Source organism: Crinia signifera, chromosome 9, assembly GCF_055691185.1.
Source record: "Crinia signifera chromosome 9, ASM5569118v1, whole genome shotgun sequence".
Taxonomy (NCBI): domain Eukaryota; kingdom Metazoa; phylum Chordata; class Amphibia; order Anura; family Myobatrachidae; genus Crinia; species Crinia signifera.
In genome coordinates, this window is record NC_139225.1 from 118,813,312 (window position 1) to 118,832,366 (window position 19,055).

Below are 19,055 nucleotides of genomic sequence, written 5' to 3' on the forward strand. Positions count from 1 at the left end.
GTATCGACCAAAATTTACCACTAACTTAAAGTACAATGTGTCACGAGAAAACAATCTCAAAATCACTGGGATAAGTAAAAGCAATAAAAAGTTATCCCCACATAAAGTGATACATGTCAGATTTGAAAAAAGGGCTCTGTCAGGAAGGCAAAATCAGGCTGCGGCGGTAAGGGGTTAAAGTCACCTGTGAGTGCTTTTGTTTCTAAATACAATATATACATCTATCTCTCCCTCCTTCTCTCTATTATATATATATTTTTTTTTATTTATTTGATCCGCCCCCAGAACTGGAGTTCCTGGACCTATTTTTCCAGAAAAATAGTACTGGTAACAATATTTTCTATGTAAATATATATTTTATTGAGTGCTGTCTACCACATAAGATGATGTTTATCATGGCAATTTGGAAAAAAATGTAATATAGAAGTGGAATAAATATTACACTGATGTACATTTAGAGTACTTTATTATTTATATGCCATATGCCATGCAAATTTCAGATATTTATGGGCTTATTCAATTGTTCTTCACTCCGGCTTCCACTATATGGTGCTCAATGGAACAATTCAATTGTTGCTCTGTTTAGGTGTGCAGGCAGCTGGAAAAACACATTCCAGCATGCAGCATATTTAGGTTTGAGCACAAAAGTGGGACTTTAGACAAAGGGTCTAAGCCCAGTGCTTATGTCCGCACAAAAGGGGCCTGCATGCCCAATGGGGACAGTTTAATTGCTTTTGTCTTAGGACAAGTACATGGCAAATAAAGATAGTTTTATTACGGACAGGACACTGAAGTAATTATTAGTGTGACAGAGACCTGAGGATAGGTGTTGTAAAATATATTAAGGAGTAAAAATAAATAATATATATATGAGCCCACTGACAAAGTCTACGTGATGACAGAGCTGTGTGATACATCCTGAGCATGCCCAGCCAGTGTACACTCGACAGACAGAGTGACACAGAAGGGGTAGAAGTGAGCATAAAAAGAAGGTTAGGAAGAGAGATCGCTGGGTTTTATGAAGAAGCAGGTCTTGAGAGCCTGTTTAAAGTTGTGTAGCTCGGTGGAGAGTCTTATAGGGAGGGCTAGTGAATTACAGAGGTAAGAAGCACAATGGACAAAATCTTGGAGGCAGGAATTGGTATGAGAGGCAGCGTGTATTTATGGAGTGAAGAGAAAGGGAAGGAGTGATAAGGTCAGATATGTAAGTGGGAAATGAATAGCTGAGGGCTTTGTGAGTGTGAGGTTCTTGAATTGGATTCTGAAGGGAAAGTGGAGCTAGTGTAGGGCTTGTAAGAGAGGGAAGGTGGACACAATACTTGTAGATAGGAAGCCAGGCAGCAGCAATGAGGACAGCTTGGAGTTCAGGCAAACCAGAAAGGAGAAGATTACAGTAGTCTAATCTAGAGATGTGCACCGGCCACTTTTCGGGTTTTGGGTTTTGGGTTCTGATTACCTTGAGGTTTTGGGTTCTAATGGGTTTTGGCAAAACACTTCCTAAGTGTTTTGTGTTTGGATTTTTTGGGGTTTTGGGTACTGATTTTTTTGTTAAAAAAGCATAAAAACAGCTAAAATCGCAGAATTTGGTGGTTTTTTTGCTCCTACGCTATATTGACCTCAATAACATTCATTTACACTCATTTCCAGTGTATTCTGAACACCTCACACCTCACAATATTGTTTTTAGGGCAAAAGTTTGCACTGAGGTAGCTGGATAACTATGCTAAGCCACACAAGTGTGCGGCACAAACACGTGGCTCATGTAAGAGTGGCACTGCAGCGGCAGACAGGATAGGCCCAAAAAAATAGGCCCATAAAAGATCCCTATCTGGCTTGATCATGCACTGTTTACCATGTGCAGCCAAGGAGCGGTGGGCATTTTGTGCAGCACAGAGTTTGTCTGCAAGTGTGTAACTGTTTTGATCACTTTAACATCCAACAAGACCCCTATCTGGCTTGATTGTGTGATTAGGATTAATTAATGTAATCTGATTGTTTAATTTTGTAATTATTATTCATTTATTACCAGTCGTCTCTTAAATCATTGATAATGGGTGTAGGGGAGGGGGCTAATCAATTTTAAGGTGGCAGATGGAAGATCTAATGTAATGTGTAAACCATCACTAGCATTGGTTGCAGCAGTGGCAGTAACTGATGGACCCGGCTGTGCAGATAAGGAATGCTGACAGCGATGATGTCACAGGGAGAGCCAGCGAACTGTTGCTCCATGCAGTGCTGGAAAACTTAGCTGCCCGTGGTGATGCCATAGGGCATGCGTAACCATCACTAGCATTGGTTGAGCCCCAGACCAGACGGTAGATACGGCAGTATAGGCAGTGAGCCCCAGACCACAAAGGTAGAGATATACGGCAGTATTTAATTATTTATTAGGCAGTGAGCCCCAGACCACAAAGGTAGAGATATACGGCAGTATTTAATTATTTATTAGGCAGTGAGCCCCAGACCAGACGGTAGATACGGCAGTATTAGGCAGTGAGCCCCAGACCACACAGGTAACTAGATATTCGGCAGTATTATTTATTAGGCAGTGAGCCCCAGACCACAGACCACCAGACTGGCAGATTCAGTGCAGGCAGCACCAGTGGACTATATATATATTTATTTAATATAATTAATTAATTATTAATATATATAATAAATGGCACAGCACAGCACCAGAGGTATGCCCCAGCACAGAGGAGACAGTAGTACTACAGGGAGGTACACAGTTAGACTGTTCTCCTAAGCAGAGGAGAACAGAGTACACAGCAGCACTGAGGGAGACAGCCCCAGCAAATAAAATAATTAATTACAGCACAGCACACCAGAGGTAGACCGCACAGAGGGGACAGTAGTACTACAAGTACACAGTTAGACTGTTCTCCTAAGCAGAGGAGAACAGAGTACACAGCAGCACTGAGGGAGACAGCCCCAGCAAATAAAATAATTAATTACAGCACAGCAGCATACCAAAGGTAGACCGCACAGAGGAGACAGTAGTACTCCAAGTACACAGTTAGACTACACAGCAGCACTGAGAGACAGCACCAGCGATTGCAAAAGCTCAAGGTCAACCTCAAGTTTAAACCCCAGCAGCAGCACCAACACACCCTCTCCCAACCCACTACTTGACTGGAGTGAAGATGGGGGGCGCGGCAGCCGCTTATAAAGCCTCGCAAAATCCGACACCGGGAGATGACGTTCTAATCACCGAGTCAGGCGGGAATTTCCGAGCGCTGCTCGGAATCGGGCTCGGAATGATGACGTCCGTGGGGGCTCGGATCTCTGAAATCCGAGCCCGCACATCTCTAGTCTAATCTAGAGATGATCAGTGAGTAGGGCCTTTATAGCATCCTGGGTAAGAAAGGTCTGATCCTGGAAATAGTTTGAGGTGGAAGAAGCAGGACTGCAAAAGGTACTGATTTTATGGTTTATAGGAAAGGGAAGAATAACACCAAGGCAGCGTAATTGAGGGCTAGAGGACATAGTTGTTCCATCAATAGACAGTGACATTGTGGAGGTGAGGTTATGCAGGAGGGTGGTAAGATGCCACCTACTGGCAGTAGAAGTGCAGGAGAGCTGGAGTCATGGGAGGATACAGAGAAGGAGTTGTCAGAGAGGTAGGAAGATAGCCAGGAGAGAGCGGTGTCAAGCAGACCAAGGGAGTGAAGATTTGGAGAAGAGTGTAGTCCACAGTGTCTAAAGCAGCAGATACAGTATGTCAAGAAGAATATGCAGAGAATAGTGGCCCTTTGGCAGCATGAAGATCATTGCAGCTTCAGTGGAGTGGAGTGGATAGAAGCCAGACTGGAATTCTGTAGATCAAGCAGGAAAAAAAGGCAGTAAGGCAGACAATGCATTCAAGGAATTTGAAGGCAAAAGGTAAGAGGGAGATAGGTAGATAGTTGGAGAGAGTGTTAGGATCAAGGGCTTTTTAAGAATAGGGGAGACAAGAGCATGCTCAAAGGCAGAGGGGACAGTCAGATGAGAGGGGGAGATTGAGGAGGTGTGCAAGGTGGGAACAGGCAAAAGGAAAGAGGTAGTGGAGAAGAAGGGATGGGATAGGTTCTTAAGGGAAGGTGGTTAGTTGAGGATGACTGAGGGTGATTATTTAATTTCCAGATACAGGGGGAAAATAATTCAAAGTTGGTGAAATGGATGGTGAGGGATTGTTAGGTTGAAAGTAGGGGGCAGATTATTGAGGATCTGTTGGGATGTGAAAAGATTCTGGGAGGATTGGGATGAGGTTCTTGAAGTATGACTGTTTAGAAACAGGAACGGCAGCACTATATGATGAGAACATAAATTTGAAATGGAGGAAGTCCGCTTCAGAAAAACGCTTTCCTCCATTGCCACTCAACGATACCTGAACATTTTTGCAAATATCTGGTGAATTTGGAATGCCAAGGTCAAGGTGTTGATCTGCAAGGGTGAATGGTGGTTGCTGGAGCTACAGAGTCAAGATCAGAAATAAGGAATTTATTTTATAGGGAAGTCACTTTTTCAGGACAAGAGAGAGAGACCAAAGTGAGTCAAGCAGCGGAGATAAGGAAGCTGTTTCAATGGCATTAATGCTATGCTTTGTGTTGGTAGTCTTGAGAGGTAAAGCTGGAGAAGCAGGGGGATTGGGGGATTGGAGAAGTCTGAAATAGCACAATGGTGAGTTAAAACTAAATCAAGTGAGTTCCAACTTACTGTATATGAGAGGGTGAGGAGGTCCGCTGGGATAGACGTGAGGATGTGAGGTTAAGGAGTTTAGAGGCAAAGGATTATGTGAGGATATTAATTGGGGTGTTAAATCACCTAAGATAATGGAGAGAATGTCTGAAAAGAGGAAGTGAGTGAGCCAGGAAGCAAAGTGATCAAGGAATTTGGTGGGAATGCCGGAGGGATGGTAAACTACATCTACTCAAAGGTGAACAGATTTAAGGCATGGATCACACATGTAGAAAATGTAAGGACTGGTTCTGGATAGAGGAGATATTGTCAGGGGCGTAACTAACTATTTCGCGCCCCCCCCCCCCCGCGCCGCACGTTTTTCGCACCTCCCCCCGCACACACCTAACCTGCCCCCCCCCCCCCCTTCTTACCCGTACCTGTCCTGCTCTCTGCCGGGACCAGCCGGACCGTCACGGTCCCGGCCGGCTCCTGCTGCTACAATGAAAACTGACTCTTAGAAAATGGCTGCCCCATACTGCAGACAGAAAACTGTCTGCAGTATGGGGGCAGCCATTTTCTAATTGTCAGTTTTCATTGCAACAGGAGCCGGACGGGACCGTGACATCCGGCAGGTCCCGGCAGCGAGCCGGGCGAGACGCAGACCACCGGTAACTAGCCCCGCAGCCCCCCGGCGGCGCCCCCAATTTCTCTGCGCCCCCCCCCCCGCCACCGCGGGGGCTGCAGAGCTATAGTTACGCCGCTGGATATTGTGCAACTCCCACGTACACAACAGAACATATCAGAAAACACCCTGTAAGTAATTTGGCCTGACTGAGATATAATGATTTGTTTGAGACCTGAAGACATGGAACCTAGCAAGCACAGAACTGTGATCCCACCACTCCATGTTGCCAAAATGCTCATAAAAAATCACTCTGTAAAAAGGCAGCCAGTTAAAGCAAATTGGTTTGCAAAAATAATTTACATGAACATTACAGCTAGTTTGAATATAAAATATGAATACAGTCAAGGTTCAAAGATTTTACACAGGTTAGCACAAGGAACAAGAAGTAGAACTGTCTGCTTAATCCACTTTATGCTCTTACTGGATATTATTATGCATCACTATTTAATTACTTAGACCCGAGTGATTACATCAAAAATATTTATGTGCTGCACGGTAGTCTAATCTCTTATTAACAACACTCTCTGTCTCCAACACATAAACAGGTGCTATTTGCAGTTCTATGTTCAATTACTAATATAAATCAAGCATAGCAAATCCTGTGCAATCCATGATTGATAACAAGTATTGAAAAAGAGAAAAATTAAATCCGAAATAATACATTTTCCGAAATAGTAATCATGATTTTTCTGGTTTTTTTTGGAAGTAAATATTTTGCAGTAGATAAATACAACTGAATCTTAAAAATGAGAATATGGCTATGCTTCTGCTTTTAATTCGTGCTATTTAAATAACAAGTTAAAACAAAAGAGAAATATGGCATCTGCAAAACTAAAAGTAGGCAATTTGTGAATGTTGTGGAACAAAAAGGCTTAAGTTGCCCATAAATGTTAGAGATGTTAAAGAGCAGGTACGGGAGAGGGGGGGGGGTTGTAACCTGAACCGGACTCTTGAAAGTTCCCCCACACCCCCTCTCCCCCCATTTGGCAGAGCCAGGGTTAGTGGTACGGTTTTGGCACCCCCTGCAGATAGGCAGTACCGTGCATGGCCAAGGTGGAGGCTGAAGCATTACAGGTGGTGGAACTCAGTCCGTCCGCCCCCCTTTCGCTTTAACCCCTGCTCAGGACCTTCTTCAATTACTAAGAACCATAACCCTGTGGCAGGAAATCAGCAGCTGTGATTTCCTTACCTTCTTGTGACTTAGGGTTGATTCAGACCTGATCGTTGCTGTGCGAATTTGCACAGCGGATGATTATCGATAGTCTGCACATGCGTACGGCTTATGGTTCCCATGTATGAGGCCATATGTGGTGAAATCCTACTACTTTTTTCCTTCGCTAGCCATTTGCAAGTTGATTGACAGGAAGTTAGTGTATGGGCATGGTAACCGTCCCTTTAGTGTTATGGAAAACTCTACGCGTTTCCGAGATAAGTTTAAAGTTTCAGGGAAAATGCAGGCATGCAAGGCCTGTAAGGGGAGGGTGTGTGATGTCAGCACCGGGCCAGATATGCCTGTATTCATAGCAGCCGCCGAGTAAGTCTCTGGCTACTCCTAGCCTGCGATGGCTGATGCCCATTGGAAAAATCATTAGAAGGTGAGCCTGTAACTAAGGATTTTTTCACTCTGCTGCAAGTTCAACTCCAGCCGTACACATTGATAAGCATATTGGCCCTTATTCTAGTTGTCTCGGACGGATGCGTATTTTTGGATGGCCACCGAGTGTTCTTAGCCCCGCCTACAGTACGGATTGGCACACCGTCCGAATGCGGTAAGACGCAGAGCGAACGGACCGCGAGTGGATGTTTCATGTGAACACCTCCCACATCTGTGGGAACCTCCCCCATAATCTGATGGTCGCCGACCATCGAATGATGGACCAAGCGGACAGACTTCTCCGAGTGCTCCAGGCCACTCTGACATTTCTCTGTGCAAAAGCAGGGATATGGGCGGGCAGCTGGCATCCGGCTATGTCAGCTGTCAGCCCCCCACACATCACGTCACGGCCGGATTACCATACGTACGCCCAGCGTTTTCATGGGAACGCCCATGAAACGCAGGGTGTATGAATATGGTAATGAGCCAAAATAGCCATTCATGCCCCGCTTCACCCCCTTGGACATGCGCAGCATTCGCACATGCGCAGAAACGCCTCTGCACATGCGCAAACACAATACATCGGCCGTCCGACTGAACACACAGCCGTCCGACTCAATCAGAATAAGGGCCATTGAGTGCATTAATCTGCAAGGTGGGATTTCACTATAACGGGGTGGCGTCTACTTGATCGCTGGACGCTGCTAATTCGCTCAGGTCTGAATTACCACCTTCATGGCACCAATCCCATTGCTCTTGGTATTGCCCTGTAATGATCTTAGCTACACCTGCATGGAGGGTATCTCTGCATATACATATCTCTGTCTCTCCCAGTTTGGGAAGGGGTTTGCAGAACAGCATGTGAAACACAGATTAAATAACTGTTATACAAATGTATTGATAAAGAATACATTCTTCCATGAGAAATCAGATATTTGCTAATACCACATTTTAAACAAGCACCTTTCAGTCTACAGTGTATGGTGGCAGAGCCAGCCCTAGCCAATCTGGTGCCCTAGGCAAGATTTTCGCTGGTGCCCCCTAGTAAACTCTTTCAGCTGTTGTCCGCTGTGCTGAAACACAAAAATTTGTGCATCCCTGGGACCTGTCACTTTATAAATTTGGGGTCCTAATGAACTGTTTCTGGGTCCCACCACATCATAATCTTTTGAGCTACCCCCCAGTAGGTGACGATGCAACAGACAGGTTGGTGAGGGGGCAGGAGAGGGGTGAGATGATGGGGCAAGAGAGGGAAAGTGAGGTGATGGGGCAAGAGAGGGAAGGGGTTAAGCTGACAGGGGGTGTGAGAGGACAGGGTGAGAAGTGAGAGTGGGGAGAGGAGGCAGGTCTGCTAACCAGCATTGGCGTGTCACCTGCTCCCCAGTGGCATGCTCTCTTGCTCCCTGGCCATCAACCGCCTACTGCTCTCCAGCCACCTGCTGCTCCCTGGCTGATGACTACCTCCTACTCCCCGCCAGAAAGCTCCTGCTCCCCGGCTGATGACTACCTCCTACTCCCCGCCAGACAGCTCCTGCTCCTTGGCTTGCGAGTGTCTGCTGATTCCCGGGCTGCTCCTGTGCCCCAGGCCACTAGGGTTCTGCTGCTCCGTGGGCGGCTCTTGCTGTCCCGCTCAGAGCGACATGTTTATTACTGCAGCAAGTGGATCCTTGGCACTAGCTCCAGGAGATGTTAGTGCAGAGGCTACACTCACTGCCAGTAATAATCATGTCGCTCAGAGCAGGGTGGTCACCAGAAGTGTGGCGGAGCTGAACGCTCAGGGATTGCTGGAGGAAAGGTGCCCAGCTGTGTGTGCTGCTGGCTGATCTCAGCTGAGGCAGGCAGCACCAGCGGGTGCCCCTCAAACCACCAATGTAAAAATGAGCGCCCCTAGGCATTGCAGACACCCTAGGCCAGGGGTTCCCAATCTTTTTCTAATCACGGCACCCTAGAGTATCAGAATTTTTCCAAGGCACCCCTAGGCGCCCAAAAATATATATCACATTAAGTAGATTTGGTCCAAATAAAATTGAGGACATCAGTCAACCTTGAAACCTACTAGTAAGTTTTATCTGCTATAGATTTATGGGATAGCGCTGAAGTGTATCTTCATTTTTTTTATTAAGTAGATTGTGTTTATATGTGCTTATAAGGTTCAGTTATGTGGCAAAGGGCAGGATTTGGTTCTGATTGAACACATTTTCTGATTGGCAGCCACCAGCACTGGTTTTGTCCAGAAATAATTGATCATAAATAATTTGAATTGGTCCTGGACGACGAACCCCAAACACCCCTGCAAGTGTTCCGAGGCACCCCAGGGAGCCTAGGCGCACAGTTTGGGAACCACTGCCCTAGGCAATTGCCTAGGGCCAGCTCTGTATGGTGGGAACTAGGTACATTCAAGATGACGTAGTGGACGCTGCAATGCCCACATAATATAAATCCTGGGGTAGAATTGGCACCTGACCCTTGTGAGGCACAAATAATATATATCTGAGAACAGCTGTGCTTCGTTAAACATGAACACTCATTTATGTGCAGAGAATGTCTATATGCAATAGAAATCCACATGGCTAAGAAATGTAACAAATTGAAGGCATTGTATCCTTCTGGCTATGCATGGATGGCGCTGTAATGTACAAGCTGGAGTTCTTTGTTCCAAACCAGGTGAAGTCTGACAACTTTAACTTATTATTTCCCACACACTGTAATAAAATCACCATAATAATACGCATTTCTTATTCTACATGTAAAATGGAATTTTTATGCAGGATGAGCGGCTAATGAGATTCTGACACCTAAAAAGTCTATTGCATCAGACATTTGGTGTAAATCTACCAGCAGGCTCTCTCTGTGCATAAAGTACTGTACCAGATATATATATATATATATATATATATATATATATATCTATATATATATATATATATATATATATCTATATATATATATATATATAGATATATAGATATATATATATCTATATATATATATATAGATATATATATCTATATATATATAGATATATATATATATATATATATATATATATATATATCAGTATGCAGTCGACAGGTCAACACCCAACAATGGCTGACATTCACTAGGTCAATGTTGACAGAAGGATGACATGAACATGGTTGACACACGAAAGGGGTTTTCTTTTTTTTGAACAGACGTGTACATACTTTACCATCCCAGTGGGTATAGAGGGAGAATATAATAGTGGGCTGAGTGCACCGTGCATGAAGCATGGTAAGTGCAGCAAGCCATGCGAGGGGCCGCTTATACGGTATCCATGTTTATAAAGACAACAAAAATCATGAAAAAATGTCGCCCTTTCACTGTGTCGACCATGGTCATGTCTATCTTTTGCTTGTTTCGACCTTCTGCCAGTGTCAACTCATTAGTGGTCGACCTCGTAGCTTTCTGCAACTGGTGGTTCATCGCGATTTGGATTCTTCCTTAGTGATAACGGTCAAATGTCAAATTCATTACAAGAAAAGATGTGTGTTCAACGATTGTAAGTCTGCATGGACGCATTTCAGTGCTATGTGCACAGAACAAACACACACAACATACACTACACAACCGGACATAGTACTTTTTCTTTGCATTCCCATAATTCCTCATAATCTAAAACTGGGTACACAATTGCATAATATCGTGCCAATTTGTCCGATCGGGATGAATCAGAAGGACAAATCGGCCATATTGTGCAGTGTGTACATCTGACCAGGGGCGTAACTAGAGCTTTGTGGGCCCATAGCAAAATCTTGAAAGCCCGCCCCCCTTGAAGAAAAACACCTAGGCCTCCACCTTAAAAAAACAAAAAAACATACAAACATCCTCTGCACTGCAGGCTCACCCCTTTCCCACTACACAGAGAGATGCAGGACAATAGGGAGGAGATAGATAAAAGGTGGTAGGGAGGGTGTAGATAGGTCCAGGGTGGTAGGGAGGGTGTAGAGAGATGCAGGGTGGTAGGGACAGGATAGGGAGATGCTAGATGGTGGGGAGGGGATAGAGGGACGCTAGATGGTGGGGAGGGGTGAGAGATGATAGACAACGGGGTGGGGATAGAGACGCTAGACTGTGGGGAGGGGATACAGAGATGCTAGATGGTGGGGAGGAGATAGAGAGACGCAAGATGGTGAGGAGGGGATAGAGAGATGCTAGACAGTGGGGTGGGGTTAGAGATAATAGACAGTGGGGTGGGGATAGAGACACTAGACTGTGGGAAGGGATAGAGAGACTCTAGATGGTGGGGAGGAGATAGAGAGACGCTAGACAGTGGGGTGGGGAGGGGAAAGAGAGACACTAGACAGGGAGGGAGACACTACGGGGTATGGAGGGGATAGTGAGACACCGGGTGCAGGGCCGTAACTAGGGGGGGGCTGGGGGGGCACGCGCACCGGGCGCTGGAGGCAGGGGGCGCTGGAGGCAGGGGGACGCTGGTGTGACCAGCGGCAGCAGCGGGGAGCTAGCGCCGCAGCCGCTGCCACATCAAAGATGGCCGCCCGCCGCCGCCCCCTCGTCTCCCCGCTCCCCCGCTGGCTGCCCTGCTCCCGTCCCCTCACGTCTCCCCCGCTGTGTATGCGGGAGAGACGTGGTGCTGCATATGCTGCTGGACCGCTAGCCAATGGCCGCTCGCGGTCCAGCAGCCACCAGTTGATTGGCTGCTGGACCGCGAACGGCCATTGGCTAGCGGTCCAGCAGCGGGAGTTAGAAATGTTAAAATCATACAGCACAGCAGCAGCACGTCTCTCCCGCGAATACAGCGGGGGAGACGACGTGAGGGGACGGGCAGGCAGGCACAGGCACACTGACAAGCCTGCCTGCCTGTCTGCCTCCCGCAGGCGGGGGAGGGGGGGGTTCTATCCCCCTTGGCAACGAGCACACTGGCATTCTATCCCCCTTGGCAACGAGCACACTGGCACAGATCAATCCCCCTCGGCAACGAGCACACTGGCACAGATCAATCCCCCTCGGCAACGAGCACAGAGGCACAGATCAATCCCCCTCGGCAACGAGCACACTGGCACATATCTATCCCCCTTGGCAACGAGCAGAGGCACAGATCTATCCCCCTCGGCAACGAGCACAGAGGCACAGATCTATCCCCCTCGGCAACAAGCAAATTCAGTCCACCTTGGCATCGGCATGAAGCCCCTGGCATTGAGCATATAGGTAAGTGGCACTTATGTGTCAAATGTGTATGGTGTGTTATACAGTATGTCATGGGCATTGCGTCGTGTTATATAGTATGACATGGGCAGTGGCGCCGGAACGGGGGGGGCGAGGGGGCAGCTTGCCCCCCCCAAAATTACTGAGGCGCCAAAGCAGACGCCAGTGCGGAAGCGTCTCCTTCCTTCCCTGACTAGTGAGCGGGGGCTGACGATGCGGCCAGCACGCCGCGCGCGCCAAGCCCGTCCGCCCTGCCTCCCGTCCTCCCTGCTGCCCGGCCGCCCTCCCTCCCGCCCGGCGCTGCCCGGCTGCCCTCCCTCCCGCCCGGCGCTGCCCGGCTGCCCTCCCTCCCGCCCGGCGCTGCCCGGCCGCCCTCCCGCCCGCAGAATCAAGGGGCCGCCTGACCAGTGACCACCCACCAAAGAGGTGAGCAAAATAAAGGAGCTGCCCAGCCTTCATTGGCCCTGTATTATCAGCATTGTCCCTGTATTCATTACAGGGACAATGCTGCCAATTCAGGGACAATGCTGGCCTGTATTGCCAGCATTGTCCCTGTATTGCCAGCATTGTCCCTGTATTGCCAGCATTGACCCTGTATTGTCAGCATTGTCCCTGTATTGCCAGCATTGACCCTGTATTGTCAGCATTGACCCTGTATTGCCAGCATTATCCCTGTATTGGCAGCATTGTCCCCGTATTGTCAGCATTGTCCCTGTATTGCCAACAGTGTCCCCGTATTGCCAGCATTGTGCCCGTATTGCCAGCATTGTGCCCGTATTGCCAGCATTGTGCCTGTATTGCCCGTATTGCCAGCAGTGTCCCCGTATTGCCAGCATAGTGCCTGTATTGTGCCCATATTGCCAGCATTGTGCCCGTATTGCCAGCATTGTGCTCTTATTGCCAGCAGTGTCCCCGTATTGCCAGCAGTGTCCCCATATTGCCAGCAGTGTCCCCATATTGCCAGCAGTGTCCCCGTAGTGCCAGCAGTGTCCCCGTAGTGCCAGCAGTGTGCCCTTATTGCCAGCAGTGTCCCCGTATTGCCAGCATTGTGCCTGTATTGCCAGCATTGTGCCCGTATTGCCAGCATTGTGCCCGTATTGCCAGCATTGTGCCCATAGTGCCAGCATTGTGCCCGTAGTGCCAGCATTGTGCCCGTATTGCCAGCATTGTGCCCGTATTGCCAGCAGTGTCCCCGTATTGCCAGCATTGTGCCCGTATTGCCAGCATTGTGCCCGTATTGCCCGTATTGCCAGCATTGTGCCCATAGTGCCAGCATTGTGCCCGTAGTGCCAGCATTGTGCCCGTATTGCCAGCATTGTGCCCGTATTGCCAGCATTGTGCCCGTATTGCCCGTATTGCCAGCAGTGTCCCCGTATTGCCAGCATTGTCCCCGTATTGTCAGCATTGTCCCCGTATTGCCAGCATTGACCCTGTATTGCCAGCATTGTCCCTGTATTGCCAGCATTGTCCCTGTATTGCCAGCATTGTCCCCGTATTGCCAGCAGTGTCCCCGTATTTCCAGCATGGTGCCTGTATTGCCAGCAGTGTGCCCTTATTGCCAGCATTGTGCCCTTATTGCCAGCAGTGTGCCCTTATTGCCAGCATTGTGCCCTTATTGCCAGCATTGTGCTCTTATTGCCAGCAGTGTCCCCGTATTGCCAGCAGTGTGCCTTTATTGCCAGCATTGTGCCTGTATTGCCAGCATTGTGCCTGTATTGCCAGCAGTGTCCCCGTATTGCCAGCAGTGTCCCCGTATTGCCAGCAGTGTCCCCGTATTGCCAGCATTGTGCCCGTATTGCCCTGTGTATAATGCCCATGCATATATGCCGCTGCCCTGTGTATAATGCCCACGTGTATATGCCGCTGCCAGTGTGTATAGTGCCCGGGGGTAACATATAGCAATTTAGGGGGCGCCAAAATGAGATTATATCTTGCCCCCCCCAACCTAAAAACGTTCCAGCGCCCCTGGACATGGGCATTGCTTAGTGTTATAAAGTATGACATGGGCATTACGGAGTATTTATTTGTAATGGGCATTGCGGTGTTATATAGTATGTCATGGGCATTGCGTAGTGTTATATAGTATGTAATGGGCATTGCAGTGTTGTATAGTATGTAATGGGCATTACGGTGTGGCTGGGGGCATGGCTAGAGGCTCACAGAGCGTCTGGGTCATGCCCCCATAGCGGCAAAATGGGGGCGTGGCCTCGCGGGGGAGCAGCGATTATAGGCCACGCCCCCAAATTAGGCCACGCCCCCCGAAAATTTCGGCACGCCTCCGGCGCGCAGCATCACTAGGGTGGGGGAGGGGGGGGGGCACCAAAAGACTGCCTTGCCCCGGGCGCCGGAAACCCTAGTTTCGGCCCTGACCGGGTGGCAGTTACACTCTAGTAACCAACACCAATATTCACTAATTACATATATACATATGATAAATTATTTGAAATTATACTTACAGTACAAGTGGGGTAATTACATAAACACAAACATTTACTCACCTCAGACTGCCTGCAGTTGCTCTTCTAAATCCTCCTGGCTTTTAGGCTCTCTCTGGTCATGCTGGCAGACCACGATAGAGATACCACCTGACCTCAGCCTGGTCATCTCAACTGGCCCCCTGACTGTGTTGATCGAATACCCTGCCTGCGCTGGCACACCGGACATCACCCCCTCATGCCGTTACCCGGCATCAGCGTTCAAGCTGCCCCCCACTGGACGGTGCCCAACATTAGCATTGACCCCCCTGCTTGCCGCCCCCTGGCATCAGCCTCACCCGGACCCACCCCATGCCCAGGTCTATGCCCGGCATCAGCATTGTGGTCCCCCACAAATCCCCGCTGGCCGCTGCCACCACCACCAGACCCGCGACTCCCGCGTTGCCCACCCCTGCACATGGCACACATGCCACACAGCGTACATGCATTGGCGGCAATTGACCCGCCCCCTCGCACAGCGGAAACCCGGACTCAAGCCACATCTGGCTGCCGTCACCGTGTCCGGCATCTGCATGACCCGGACACCCCACAGGCCACGCTGCCCGGTATGATGCGTCAGCGCTCACACAGCCACCCGCAGTAGATATTAGCAGTGAGCTGACACTGCTCCCTGGCCGGCCCCAAGACCATTGTAAGGAAGAATTTAAAAACATCTGTATGGTGCAAGGTGTAGCATGCTGGGCCCACGGGCCCCCCATCTGCCGGGCCCCATAGCAACTGCACCCACTCTAGTTACGCCACTGCATCTGACTGTGCGCTCCCAGGGGTCACATGCAATGTTGTGTGTTTGACAGTACTGCATGGTCAATCACATGACCTTGCATGAGATGCGGTGAATATTAATGAGGGATGGAACAGTTATCATTCCATCATTAATTAATTCTCTAAATCATTCTCTACACTTTAGCCATTAGCGTAAATTTTTTCAATAGGATATAAGAAAAAAAAAAACAGGCATCTCAACTCTTGTGTTGTTTTGTTGGGTACAAAAAATGCACTAGGCTGGCCAGAGCAGGGCAATTCCTCTATGAGAGTTTGGGCCTCTTCAAAAGCACAACACGTTCCCCATCCCAGCTGCCACAGACTGGGGTTCTTCCTATGGGTGAATTACAAGATAGGGAACGCTAGATTTCAAAACAAGACTCCGAACACTGATATCAGCCACAGAATTTGAAGCTGTGGCATATCTATAGTTGTTCAGTGAACACAGGCACCTGACACACTGCATCTATCCTGGATGGAGACTGCATACCCCTCCTTTCTTAACCCCTTGGGTGGTATGCCCAGAAATTTTCCGTGATCAGCTGCGCTGCCGCAGGGGGCTGTCCCGGAAAAGTTCCAGGCATTCCACTAATATGGAATAGGTGTGCAGTGTGCTTCACTGGCACACCAAAGGTGCGTAACACAGGAGCAATGTTATATAATAGACACTATATTAACACAGAGGTGGCACTCACAGAATTCATTAGAATTGGTTAAAATAGAGAAGTGTCTCTTAGCGTTTATTCATAGGCTTCATTCTGTGAGTGCCACTGCCACCTCTGTGTTAATACAGTATATTAACTTTGAAGGGCGAGGGCACCTAACAAACTGTACTGGTAGAGGAAAGTGTCAAGGACTTGCTTTTTGATTTTGTGTATATATGTTTGTATATGTATATAATTCATTGTGCAATATAGTAGCAACGAGCGGTGGTGGCTGTGAACAAAAAGGCACCATCACAGTCACCACCGTGCACACCCCCCTCGCTCCTGGCTGCTGCTGACACCCTCCACCCCCTCCTGGCGGCCACCGTGAAGAAAACAGCAGCACCCCTAGGAGCATTATGTGTAACCTCCATTACTCTGCATTACTCACTCTGGAAACTATGTATAAGTGGCATACTGTGGGCATTTTGTATAAGACATATTACTCTGGGCTAGGGATGCCAATCCCGGAGCATTTTTTCAATCCCGGGATTCGGGATTGAAAAATGCTCAATCCCGGGATTCCTGGGATCCCGGGATTGGCATCCCTACTTGGGAGCTAGGTGCAGACAAGCACTATATGCGCATCCACATGCCATTTTTGGGGAGGAAAATCACTGGGCTTTAAATAAACCCCCCTCCTCTCTCCCACATTGCCTTACTTTTGAGAGGGGCAGGTGTGACGCGCCGATATGTCACTGGACTGTGCAGCCGGGAGAAGTCGGGCGGCGAGCGCTACACCTCCGGTGTCACAACTCGCTCACTGCCCGACCTCTCCCGGCCACACACAGTCACAGTGGCAGGGAGTCTCTGGTCACAGGCAGCGGCGAAGAGCATCCGGTAGTAGGGAGCGGCGGTGCGGGGGCCTTTACTGGCTGCACAGTATGACGCGCAGCGTGACCTCTGACCACATCACGCTGCGCGTCTGAGCTGTGCATGATCGGGGACAGAACGAAGCAGCCTGGCAGCGTCTGAGCGAGTGCTCAGACGCTGCCCAGCATTAGACTAATCTAATCCCGAAATCCCGGGATTGGAAACTCCAAACCCGGGATTCAAATCCCGGCAATTTTGGGGCCAAATCCCGGGATCCCGCCGATCCCGATCCAGGGATTGGCCACCCTACTCTGGGCCTTATGTGTAAAATGCACTACTATTAAAATTTTATATAAGGGGCACTATTGTGTGGCATAATGTGTGTACACGGTATAAATGCCTGAAGTAACATAAATGATGGGCTCTACTGTGTTTCGTAATGGGAAAAAGGGAAACTGATGTGTGACATAATATGAATCAGTGGCACTAGATGTGAATAACATTGTGCTACTGTGTGGTGTAATTTTAGACCTAATTTCTTTATTTGTGGCATGTGCATCTAGCGTGCGCTCTTTAAAAGGTATAGGAGGGAGGGCGCAAATTTAGAGTTTGCAGGGAGGCGCTGAACATCCTAGCATCGGCCCTGCTCTTGGTCAGCTGCCCATTTAGCCCATTCATTAAGATGGCCCTGCCTTTTATATGACAATGTAAGTGGTGTTTGAAGATCTGCTCTACATTCTTAGGTCAACATTTGGGTTCTTTTTGATGAAGTTTTTCTTCAGTTCAGACTAGCCTATTCTGGTGTAAGAAGCATTAACATGTACAAGGAGAGTTTTCCTGTAACCTAAAGACTTTAGTAGCATTTTGTTAAGGTCTTTCATGATGAGCCTTAATATAGTAGTTGTACAAAGTGTATCAGCGAAATGAAAAGAAAAGATTTTCCTGCTTTGAACTGTGCCTTTGGGCTACTCAGCCACATAATAAATGATGGAACACTTTCTGTTCCTTCACTTTAACTTTAGTTTTGATCTGGACAGAAAGGGAGGTCAAATGTATCCTATCAATTCTGTCCACATCTCTCACCTGCAGGATTTCATAAAGCCTTTACTTTGCTCCTTTCCTGAGTGAATGTCAAAATTACTAAGCTTAAGCAGCTGTTAAAACCCTATGATGGATTTAAATTGAATGTAAATGAGGAAACTTAATTAGGCTCCAGTTCTCAGATTTTGTAAAATAAAATATGCAGAGCTCTTTCATGTGTCACATATAGCTTGAATGGATAACTAGTCTCTTGGCTGATTGTTAGTCATTCGCCGTCAACTCATTCATGAGTAAAACAACGCTAACCATAATAAATTATTACAATTCTATATAATGATCTATTAATATCCCTTTGGCAACATTGCTGTGAGAGACCCTCAAAATATTCGCTAAAAATGCCAGCATCGCTCACAGCGACTGTTCTTTTAGTATAAATAAATACAAATAAAGCCAAGTCAATGAATTGAAGTTTAGGTAAATATTGCACCCAAAAAAAAGAAGAGTCGCTGTGAGCGGCGCTGGCATTTTTAGCTGATATTTTGAGGATCTCTCACACTCAAGACAAAAACCCTGGTGCATCCATATTGACCTTAAATGTGCTGTATCAGAAGTTGTCATCAGTTCCTGATTGTAGAGTACTTCATGCCAGGACTAGTAAGATTAGCTAACATGCCCCCTTATTGTACTTCCAAAGAAGCCAATTATAACATTTTTTTTTTTTCAATACTGGAAGAACACTCTGAGCAAAATGTAACGGGGTGCGATTTTTTTAGACATGTGTGATTTTTGGTCAAAAATAGCTGAATTTGCACGTTTTCCGAAAATCTGTAGTAGGATGCAAATTGCAGTAAAATTTGCACATTTCGACCTGAATATTAGGTTTCGTGAGTGAACCCGCAGCCAGGACTGCTGTTTGGAACAGCCACGGCGGGACCCTACACTGCTTATGTTGACCTTGAAGTAAGGTGACCGGTTCTTGCAGAAACTAGGCTTCGCCTGTAGCTGCCATGTTTGAAAGGGCGAGTTAAGCCCGCCCTAGTTTCGGTGCAGCCAGGAGTTATGTGAGGACAAGGAACTGGGGACCCCCTAAAGGTACGGCCAAAAGGTAACCTAGCTGA